At 48.5% G+C, this 10,513-nt stretch overlaps 1 pseudogene; it reads right to left on the reverse strand.

The window, feature by feature from the left end:
• Window positions 1-8,748: 8,748 nt before the first annotated feature.
• On the reverse strand, window positions 8,749-8,987 carry LOC139230687 (U2 spliceosomal RNA; annotated as a pseudogene).
• Between the last annotated feature and the right edge of the window lie 1,526 nt (window positions 8,988-10,513).

Raw genomic sequence — 10,513 nt, forward strand, 5'->3', positions numbered from 1 at the left:
GGGTCTGGAGTCACACATAGGCCAGACCGGGTAAGGACGGCAGATTTCCTTCCCTAAAGGACATTAGTGAACCAGATGGGTTTTTACGACAATCCGATAGTTTGATGGTCACCATTACTGACACTCGCTTTTTGTAAATGCCAGATTTTTATTTAATTAACTGAATTTAAATTCCACAGCTGGTGGGATTTAAACTCACGTCTCTGGATCATTAGTCCAGGCCCCTGGATTACTAACCCTGTAACTTAACCACTGTGCTCCTGTATGTGCCACACTGCCCTACTTTAAATGTTTGATCACCTTTATGTCACCATTTAACATTGAAACTACCAAAGTGACCGTTTACAGTGAAATCCTGTCAGTAAACCGTGGCCTGGAATGATGTGGGATGCACGGCCTGAAAGGCTGGTGGAAGCAGATTCAATCATATCTTTCAAACCGGAATTGGATAAAGACTTGAAAAGAAAAGAATTGCGTCTATTGGGAAAGAGCGGGGGAGTGGGACTAATTGGATAGCTATTTCCAAGAGCTGTCACAGACACAATGGGCCACTTTAAACACCACAGGGATTGTTGAATGTGCAAGTTGTTGTTTCCCTGTTGTTATTGAACATGTGAAGGGAGTGAGGATGAGAGGAGGTACATTGAGCCGGTCTGAATGATCCTGATGGGAGAGATGTGAATGGAGTGGGACTGACAAGACATAGTGAGAGGGAGTGCACTGCAGGATTTGGATGAATATCGATGTATGTTAACCTTTCCTGACCTAGTCAGGTCATTGAACCTTTGTGGCACTAAATCCAGGACCTCATGGTCACACTTTAGCTGCTCACTTCTCCCAGGCCTTCTTCATGGTGGCAGCAGCTCTCTTATTTACACTAGTGGGAAACAGCACCTCCCTCCTGGCCCTTCCAGCACGGAGCAGAACATCAAGGGCAGCATCTGTGAAATGGGGGCAACATTTCCTCTCTGTGGGGCAGTGGAGGCACCAAACCCAGAAGCAAAAATTCAAATGGTTCTTCATATTGTGATGTTGGGGGCCCGTTGCCTGATACAGACGTTGTCCGCTGCAGCCCATTCCCCAACCCCGGCCCCCCACACTCCATTCTCGGCTCTGAGTTAATTTCAAGGCAGTTAAACCGAGGGTCCGTCAGCGTATGTAAAAGACCCCACAGTTATTGTAAAGAGGAGCAGGTGGGATCACACGGTGTCCTGTTTTATGTTTATGTTTTATTTCTCCAAGCCAAGATGCTGTGGGCAGGTGATTCGATACTTCTCAGCATATCATGGACTAGAGCAGGGGAGGCACATTCATTTTGGGCCTGATCCGAAATCTGGGACAGATTCAGCAAAAGTTACTGAAACAGAAATAGATGAAGATAAACTATATTGGTACTTACCTCAGCTCAGATTTTATTGACTGTGACTGCTGTTCCCGATATTTGTCTTGAACCATTGCATCAACATTGGAGCAAATGACTGGTCTGAGGCCTGTCCTGGATAAAACCATGAGGACCATTTGTCACTGCAGAATGTTGTGCCCCAACCACTGACCCTGGAAGTGAACTCCACAGCCTCACAGCTCTGTGTGGGAAGAAGTTTCCATTAATCACTGTTCTAAATCTCTTACATTTAATCGTGTATCTATGGCTCCTCGCCTTGAGCCCTCGAACACGGGAAACACCCTGCTTCTATCTACCCCATCCCCTTATTCATTATATGAAACGTTTCCACCCTATCGCCCTGGAATATGTGTTGAACATGAGAAGGATGAGTTGTAACAGAAAGGGGACAAAGTCAGAATGGGCCTGAGACTGAGCCACCTTCCATTCTGGTCAGGAATGCACCGTCTTGTTTGACTTCCTGTATTCCGAATCTGTGTTACAACCACAACTGTCTGTCGCAGTGATTGTTAGCACATAACACTCTGCTCCACACATTGTAAGCATTATCCCTGGGTCATCCTCAGTGGGGAGGGAAACTGCAAGAAGACAGGGGGAGAGGAGCCCTTCCTTCCCACGGCAATCTGCGAGCTTTACTCTGTAACCTTTACTGTTCAAATAAAGTAACTCCCTTCGGGCTTTTTTTCAAGGTTACTTGTGATGACTGTTTTCTGTCGGACTGACTACTGACAATGTGACCGACCTGCATCATCGACAACACCCCAATGATTAGTGATACTGCACGGTTAGTGGATTAGGATTAGAGGTTAGTGGTTAGGGTTAGGATTGGGGTCACTGGTTAGGGAATTAGGATTAGGGTTGTTGGCAGGGGTTTAGGGTGTTTAACATAGGGGTTAAGGTTAGAGTTAGAGATAGTGGTTAGGGTTAGGGTTAGAGCTTGTGGTTAGGATTAGGATTCGAGATAGTGGTTAGGATTAGGGTTAGAGTTAGTGGGTTAGTGTTAAGTCCTGACTCGAATGTACTGACTTACACGAGACACATGCTGAAGTCAAGGTCACTCAGGACCTGCACCTTTAATTCACAGCTCTCCAGTGCTGCACTTGCCTGAGATCTCCCTTTATATACCTCAGTGGGACAGGTATGGAGTGTCTCCTGCAAGTGCACCCCTGGTGGTAAGGTATGCTTATTGTTACAGGTCATATCCAGTTACAGTCATGTAAAGTATGGTAAAATACAGTTATATACAGTCGAGTGAGATACATGACATCACCCTCCCCCAAGCTCTTATTGCCTTCATAGATTCAGTCTCTCAGGTGGTCTGCGCTCTCGCGTGGAGCGTCTTAGTTGTGGTTCAGTTGTTTGCCTTGGTGCCTGTGTTTCGTTCGGTGTGATTTCTGGCATCTCGCCTGGGCTGTCTGTTTCGTTCAGTATGATTGCTGGTATCTCACCTGGGCTGTCTGTTTCGTTCAGTATGATTGCTGGTATCTCACCTGGGCTGTCTGTTGAGACTGCCCTTTCCTCAGGTTGTTCCACCTGTCTGTCCACCAGGTGTGGTGTGAGTTCCACATTCTTGTCTGCCTCTGGTTCTTCAGTGTTATCAGTGAATCTACTTTTTACTTGGTCTACATGCCTCCGGCAGGTTTGGCCATTGTCCATTTGTACAACCAGTAGTTGTTTCCCTCTTTGTCTGTTACTGTCCCTGCAAGCCATTTGGGACCCCAGCCATAGTTTAGCACAAACACTTTGTCCCCTATCTCATTCCACCTCCCCCTCGAATTTCGGTCATGGTACTCAGTTAGCTTTTGACGCTTAGCCTCAACAATTTCATGCATGTCTGGGAGGATTAACGAGAGCCTGGTCTTTTAGGTTCGTTTCATCAATAGTTGCATGGGGGGAACCCCAGTCAACGAATGCGGACGAGATCTGTATGCCAGCAGCAGTCACGACAGGTGGCTCTGCAGCGTGGGATCTTGGATTCTGAGCATGCCTTGTTTAAAGATCTGCACTGCTCGCTCCGCCTGGCCATTGGAGGCCGGCTTGAAAGGTGCCATCTTAATGTGATTTATACCGTGGTCAACTATAAAATCGTGAAATTCTGCGCTGGTGAAGCACGGAACATTATCACTGAACAGTATGTCAGGAATTCCGTGCGTTGCAAATATGGTTCTAAGGCTCTCCACGTGGTGGAGATGGTGCTCGAGTTTAAAATGGTGCACTCGATCCATTTTGAAAATGCATCAAAGGCTATGAGGAAGATTTTGCCCATGAATGGGCCCACATAGTCTGCATGCACCCGCAACCACGGTTTGATGGGCCAGGGGCTTCGGGGGGCCTCCCTGGGGGCATTACTGAGTTGGGCACAAATGATGCACCGACGGACGCAGAGCTCCAAGTCTGCGTCAATGCCAGGCCACCAGACATGAGATCTGGTTATGGCCTTGATAAGGAAGATCCCCGGGTGCTCGCGATGGAGCTCCCGGACAAACGCCTCCCTGCCTCGTAAGGGCACAACTACTCGGCTGCCCCACATCAGGCAGTCTGCCTGTAGTGAGAGTTCATGCATGCGCCTATGGAAGAGTTTGACCTCCTTGGGGCAGGCATCGCGAGCCTTTGCCCAGTCACCGGTTAAAACGCATCTTTTAACTAGAGATAACGTGGGGTCGCTGGTCGTCCAGGCTCTGATTTGGCGAGCCGTCATGGGCGAACCTGTGGATTCAAAGGCATTGATTGCCATGACCATCTCACAGTCCTGTTCGTCGGACCCTTCTGTGGGCGCCAGGGGTAGCCTGCTAAGCGCGTCGGCAGAGTTGTATGTGCCTGGTCTGTGCCTTATCGTGTAGTCGTAAGCCGCCAGCATGAGTGCCCACCGCTGAATGCGCGCCGAGGCGTTGGCGTTGATTGCCTTGCACTCGGATAGTAGGGACGTGAGGGGTTTGTGATCAGTTTCTAACGCGAACTTGGTCCCGAAAAGATATTGGTGCATCTTTTTGACACCGTACACGCACGCGAGCGCCTCCTTCTCAACCATACCGTACCCACGCTCCACCTGCGAAAGTGACCTGGAGGCATAAGCAACGTCTGCAATTTACCAGCATCATTGAGGTGCTGTAAAATGCACCCGACCCCGTACGCTGATGCATCACACGTAAGGACTAACTTTTTACCTGGGTCAAAAAAGGCTAAAACTCATGGAACATAGAAGGTTGCGTGCCTTATTGAAGGCGTGTTCTTGGGCGTCCACCCAAAACCAATCGCACCCCTTTCTGAGTAGCACGCGGAGAGGCTCCAGCAGCATGCTCAAGTTCTGCATAAAGTTCCCAAAGTAATTGAGTAGCCCGCGAAAGGCGCGCAGTTCTGAGACATTCCGCTCCTGGGTGCCAGGCGAATCGCTTCGGTTTTGGATTCGGTTGGGCGGATTCCATCAGCGGCAATCCTTCTGCCCAAAAATTCAACCTCAGGTGCAAGAAACAGACACTTGGATTTCTTAACTCTGAGGCCGACCCGATCCAATCGACTTAGTACTTCCTCAAGATTGTGGAGATGAGAGTCGGTGTCCCTGCCCGTGATGAGTTGTCATCTTGAAGCACAACTGTCCCCGGGATGGACTTGAGCAGACTTTCCATGTTGCGCTGGAATATAGCAGCTGCCGACCTGATGCCGAATGGGCATCGATTGTACCCAAAAAGGCGTCGATGTGTGTTGATGGTGGTGAGTAACTTAGACTCTTAGGTCAGTTCTTGCGTCATATACGCAGATGTGAGAAAGGTTTTCCTCCAGCCAATGTGGCAAATAGGTCCTCCGCTCTGGGCAGCGGGTATTGGTCCTGTAGGGAGACTCTGTTTATGGTAGACTTGTAATCCCCACAGATTCGCACGGATCCATCAGGCTTCATGACGGGGACGATGGGGCTTGCCCAGTCTCTGAATTCCACGGGAGAAATTATGCCTTCCCGCAGAAGCCGGTCCAGTTCGTTTTCAATCTTTTCCCTCATCACATCAGGCACAGCTCTAGCCTTGTGATGGACCGGTCTGGCATTCTGTGTGATGTAGATTCTAACTTTAGCTCCTTTGAAGGTGCCCACACCTGGCTGAAAGAGATGTTCAAAATGGCTTAGAACTGTTGAGCAGGAGGTCCGTTCCTCTGACGACATGGCGTGAACATCATCCCATTTCCAATTAAGTTCTGCTAGCCAGCTTCTCCCCAACAGGGCTGGAAGATCCCCGGGGACAATCCACAGGGAAAGTCGGTTCACCGTCCCTTTGTGTGTGACTGAGAGCATGGCGTTGCCAAGGACTGGGACGATTTCTTTAGTATAGGTCCTTAGTTTGGTGTCGATCTTTGTCAGTTTTGGTCTGTTGCTTTTGTGCGGCCACAGCTGTTCAAATTGTTGAACGCTCATGAGGGATTGACTGGCCCCCATGTCCAGTTCCATGTTCTCGGATATCCCGTTGAGTAGAACCCTCATCATAATTGGAGGCGTCTTGGTGTAAGAACAGTGGACATTGATCGTGTTAACCCGCTGTACCTCGGCGTCCCATGCACTGTTCCAACCGTCTTCTGGTCCGCTTTCCGACCCTTCCGATTTGTATACCAGCCGAGCTGCTGTTTTTCTGCACATGCGAGCCAGATGCCCTGTGTAGTTGCAGTTTCTGCAAACGGCATGCTGAAATCGACACACCCTGGTTGAGTGCCTTCCCCCACATCTCCAACATAGACCGTTTCCATTGTTTACGAAGGATGAGCTGTGTCTGGCTGATCTCCCTTGAGCTTCTCTCAATCTGTTGTTGATTGCTCACATTGTGGGTTGATGAGGTGTGATTGGCCATTCATGTGGCCCTTGATTTTGATGGCTTCTGCCGCCACTGTCTGCTGTTGAAGGCCTGCTCTCCTGCCTTTGTCTGTGTGTGGGGGTAGCGGTTTGTTTCACAATGTGAACCTCTTGTTCCGATGCCTCGTTGGTTGTCGTACCCGACGTATAGATCAGCCTCGTTTCTTCTTCGCCTGCCAAGAACGTCTGTGCGACCAGTGCTGCTGCCTCTAGAGTCAAGTTCTTAGTCTCTATAAGTTTTCGGAATATGCCTGCGTGGCCTATTCCTTCAATAAAAAAGTCTCTCAGTACTTCTCTCCTTAGTTCATCGGGGAACTCACATGAACTAGCCAGCCTCCGAAGTTCCGCCACGAAGGCGGGTATGCTTTGGCCCACACAGCGTCTGTAGTTGTAGAACCTGTGTCTGGCCATGTGTAGGCTGCTCGCTGGCTTCAGGTGGTCTCTCACCAGTGTGCTCAACTCCTCAAACGACTTGCTTGCTGGTTTCTCGTGTGCCAGCAGCTCTTTCATTAAAGCGTGTGTTTTTGAGCCAAGAGATGGGTTCTTCTCTTGTCTGCCTTATCATCGCCCAGCCAGTCTTTGGTCACAAAGCTTTGCTGTAGCCTTTCTATAAAGTCCTCCCAATTGTCTCCAGCATTGTATTTCTCATCTGAGCTGTTGGTCGCCATTCTGTGGATTCTCTGATCCCGTAACTCGTCGTCACTGTTAAGTCATGACTCTAATAGAAACATAGAAAATAGGTGCAGGAGTAGGCCATTCGGCCCTTCGAGCCTGCACCACCATTCAATGAGTTCATGGTTGAACATGCAACTTCAGTACCCCATTCCTGCTTTCTCGCCATACCCCTTGATCCCCCGAGTACTAAGGACTTCATCTAACTCCTTTTTGAATATATTTAGTGAATTGGCCTCAACAACTTTCTGTGGTAGAGAATTCCACAGGTTCACCACTCTCTGGGTGAAGAAGTTTCTCCTCATCTCGGTCCTAAAAGGCTTACTCCTTATCCTTAGACTGTGACCCCTGGTTCTGGACTTCCCCAACATTGGCAACATTCTTCCTGCATCTAACCTGTCTAAACCCATCAGAATTTTAAACGTTTCTATGAGATCCCCTCTCATTCTTCTGAACTCCAGTGAATACAAGCCCAGTGGATCCGGTCTTTCTTGATATGTCAGTCCCGCCATCCCGGGAATCAGTCTGGTGAACCTTCGCTTCACTCCCTCAATAGCAAGAATGTCCTTCCTCAAGTTAGGAGACCAAAACTGTACACAATACTCCAGGTATGGCCTCAACAAGGCCCTGTACAACTTAGTAACACCTCCCTGCCCCTGTACTCAAATCCTCTCACTATGAAGGCCAACATGCCATTTACTTTCTTAACCGCCTGCTGTACCTGCATGCCAACCTTCAATTACTGATGTACCATGACACCCAGGTCTCGTTACACCTCCCCTGTTCATAATCTTTCACCATTCAAATAATAGTCTGACTCTCTGTTTTAACCACCAAAGTGGATAACCTCACATTTATCCACATTATACTTCATCTGCCATGCATTTGCCCACTCACCTAACCTATCCAAGTCACTCTGCAGCCTCATAGCATCCTCCTCGCAGCTCACACTGCCACCCAACTTAGTGTCATCCGCAAATTTGGAGATACTGCATTTAATCCCCTCGTCTAAATCATTAATGTACAATGTAAACAGCTGGGGCCCCAGCACAGAACCTTGCGGTACCCCACTAGTCACTGCCTGCCATTCTGAAAAGTACCCATTTACTTCTACTCTTTGCTTCCTGTCTGACAACCAGTTCTCAATCCATGTCAGCACACTACCCCCAATCCCATGTACTTTAACGTTGCACATTAATCTCTTGTGTGAGACCTTGTCGAAAGCCTTCTGAAAGTCCAAATACACCACATCAACTGGTTCTCCCTTGTCCACTCTACTGGAAACATCCTCAAAAAATTCCAGAAGATTTGTCAAGCATGATTTCCCTTTCACAAATCTATGCTGACTTGGACCTATCATGTCACCACTTTCCCAATGCGCTGCTATGACATCCTTAATAATTGATTCCATCATTTTACCCACTACTGATGTCAGGCTGACCGGTCTATAATTCCCTGTTTTCTCTCTCCCTCCTTTTTTAAAAATGTACTGACTTACACGAGACACATGCTGAAGTCAAGGTCACTCAGGACCTGCACCTTTAATTCCAGCTCTCCAGTGCTGCACTTGCCTGAGACCTCTCTTTATATACCACAGTGGGACAGGTATGGAGTGTCTCCTGCAAGTGCACCCCTGGTGGTAAGGTATGCTTATTGTTACAGGTCATATCCAGTTACAGTCATATATAGCATGGTAAGATACAGTTATATACAGTCGTGTGAGATTTTTTTTTTTTGGAAATTCGTAGCCAATCGTTCCAATTCTTTGTCAAATCACAAACGCCAGAGGTCACCTTGCACACGTCAAGGATCACTCTGCGCCAATGCTCTTAGCCAAAAGGCCGAGAGCCACTGCACCGTTCCTGGAAGTACTGCAATACCAGGTTTGTGCCATGGAGGTGGATGGGTCAGGCCCCCCACACACCTCCGTGGAGGTGGATGGGTCAAGCCACCCCACCCACCTCCTATTTCCAAAAAAGCAAGCATATACCTTCCTGATCCAGGGAGAACCACCTTGGGGTTATGGTGGTTACTCCCCTGTCAGGTCAGTTACGCATGATCTTAGCCAAAAGGCCGAGAAGCCAGTCGTGTGAGATATTTTTTTATTTTTTTTTATTTTTTTTAATTTTTTTTTAATTTCAAAATATACTTTATTCATAAAACGTACAGTACATTCAATGGCATTTCATTACATTTCGCTGCGGTCAGCAATCCCATACAATACATCTGGGTGTTGACGGCAGTTCCGTTTGTTACATTTCTCGTTTTTCTGTTCAAAAGCGATTCAGTACAATAAACAGGGTACATTGTGGTACATTTACACAAATTACATTTCGTGTGTTACAATACAGTGCCCGGAATGGGTCACGGTACATTTACATTTTTTCTTTTCAAACTTGCATTTCATAACACACCTTGCATTGTACATGGCACTACATTGATGTTTACAGGTTTGGTGCTCTATGGACACAAAGTGTAAATTACAAATACAGCCCGAGGGAGTTTGGTGCTGATTTCTGCCCCCGGGTTTTCCGTAGCGGAAGGGTTTTAGACTGTGGCCCTACCCCACCGTGCCTTTGCGGCGACTGCACCAATTTTCAGTGCGTCCCTCAGCACGTACTCCTGGATCTTGGATTGCGCCAGTCTGCAACACGCAGACGTGGTCATCTCCTTGCTCTGGAAGACCAGCAAGTTTCGGCAAGACCAAAAAGCGTCTTTGACCGAGTTGATGGCCCTCCAGCAGCAGGTGATGTCTGTCTCGGTGTGTGTCCCTGGGAACAGCCCGTAGAGCACAGAGTCCTGTGTTACGGAGCTGCTTGGGATGAACCTCGACAGCAACCACTGCATCTCTTTCCAAACCTGCCTTGCGAAGGGGCAATCCTGAAGGAGATGGGTGACAGTCTCGTCCGCCCCGCAGCCGGCCCGGGGGCACCGTGCCGTGCTGCTGAGACGTCGGCTGTGCATGAACACTCTGACGGGTAGGGCCCTCCTCACCGCCAACCAAGCTACGTCTTGGTGCTTGTGTGTAAGCTTTGGCGATGAGACGTTCTGCCAAACAAGTTCGACAGTCTGCTCGGGGAACCACCCGACAGGGTCCACCGTCTCCTTCTTTCGGAGGGCGTCCAGGACCTTACGTGCTGACCACTGTTTGATGGGCCTTGTGGTCAAAGGGGTTTCTTTTGAAGAACTTTTCCACGAAGGACAGGTGGACAGGCATGGTCCAACTGGTGGGGGCGTTTCGCGGCAGCGTGGCCAGACCCATTCTTCTCAACACCGGGGACAGGTAGAACCTCAGCACGTAGTGACACTTGGTGTTTGCGTACTGGGGGGTGTCGAAATCTCGACCTCAGAAAAGAATGACTCCGACACTTACAGCTCCGATGGAAGTTTCCCTTTTAATTTACTTGCTCGCAAGGGGTAGGTTTCACTCAGTCAAGGGCTAAATGAAAAACCTCCGCAATGGTACAGCTTCACAAGATATTTATACAGTAAAACCCAAGTTCTGGCCTCTCCCTGTGTATTGCTCTGTCTCACAGTCAGTGAATACAGATAAAGAGTTAATTACTATATCCTGGTACTGAAATGGTGTCAAGATATTTCCTTTTGTCAGG

This window comes from Pristiophorus japonicus, chromosome 19, assembly GCF_044704955.1.
Source record: "Pristiophorus japonicus isolate sPriJap1 chromosome 19, sPriJap1.hap1, whole genome shotgun sequence".
Classification (NCBI taxonomy): domain Eukaryota; kingdom Metazoa; phylum Chordata; class Chondrichthyes; family Pristiophoridae; genus Pristiophorus; species Pristiophorus japonicus.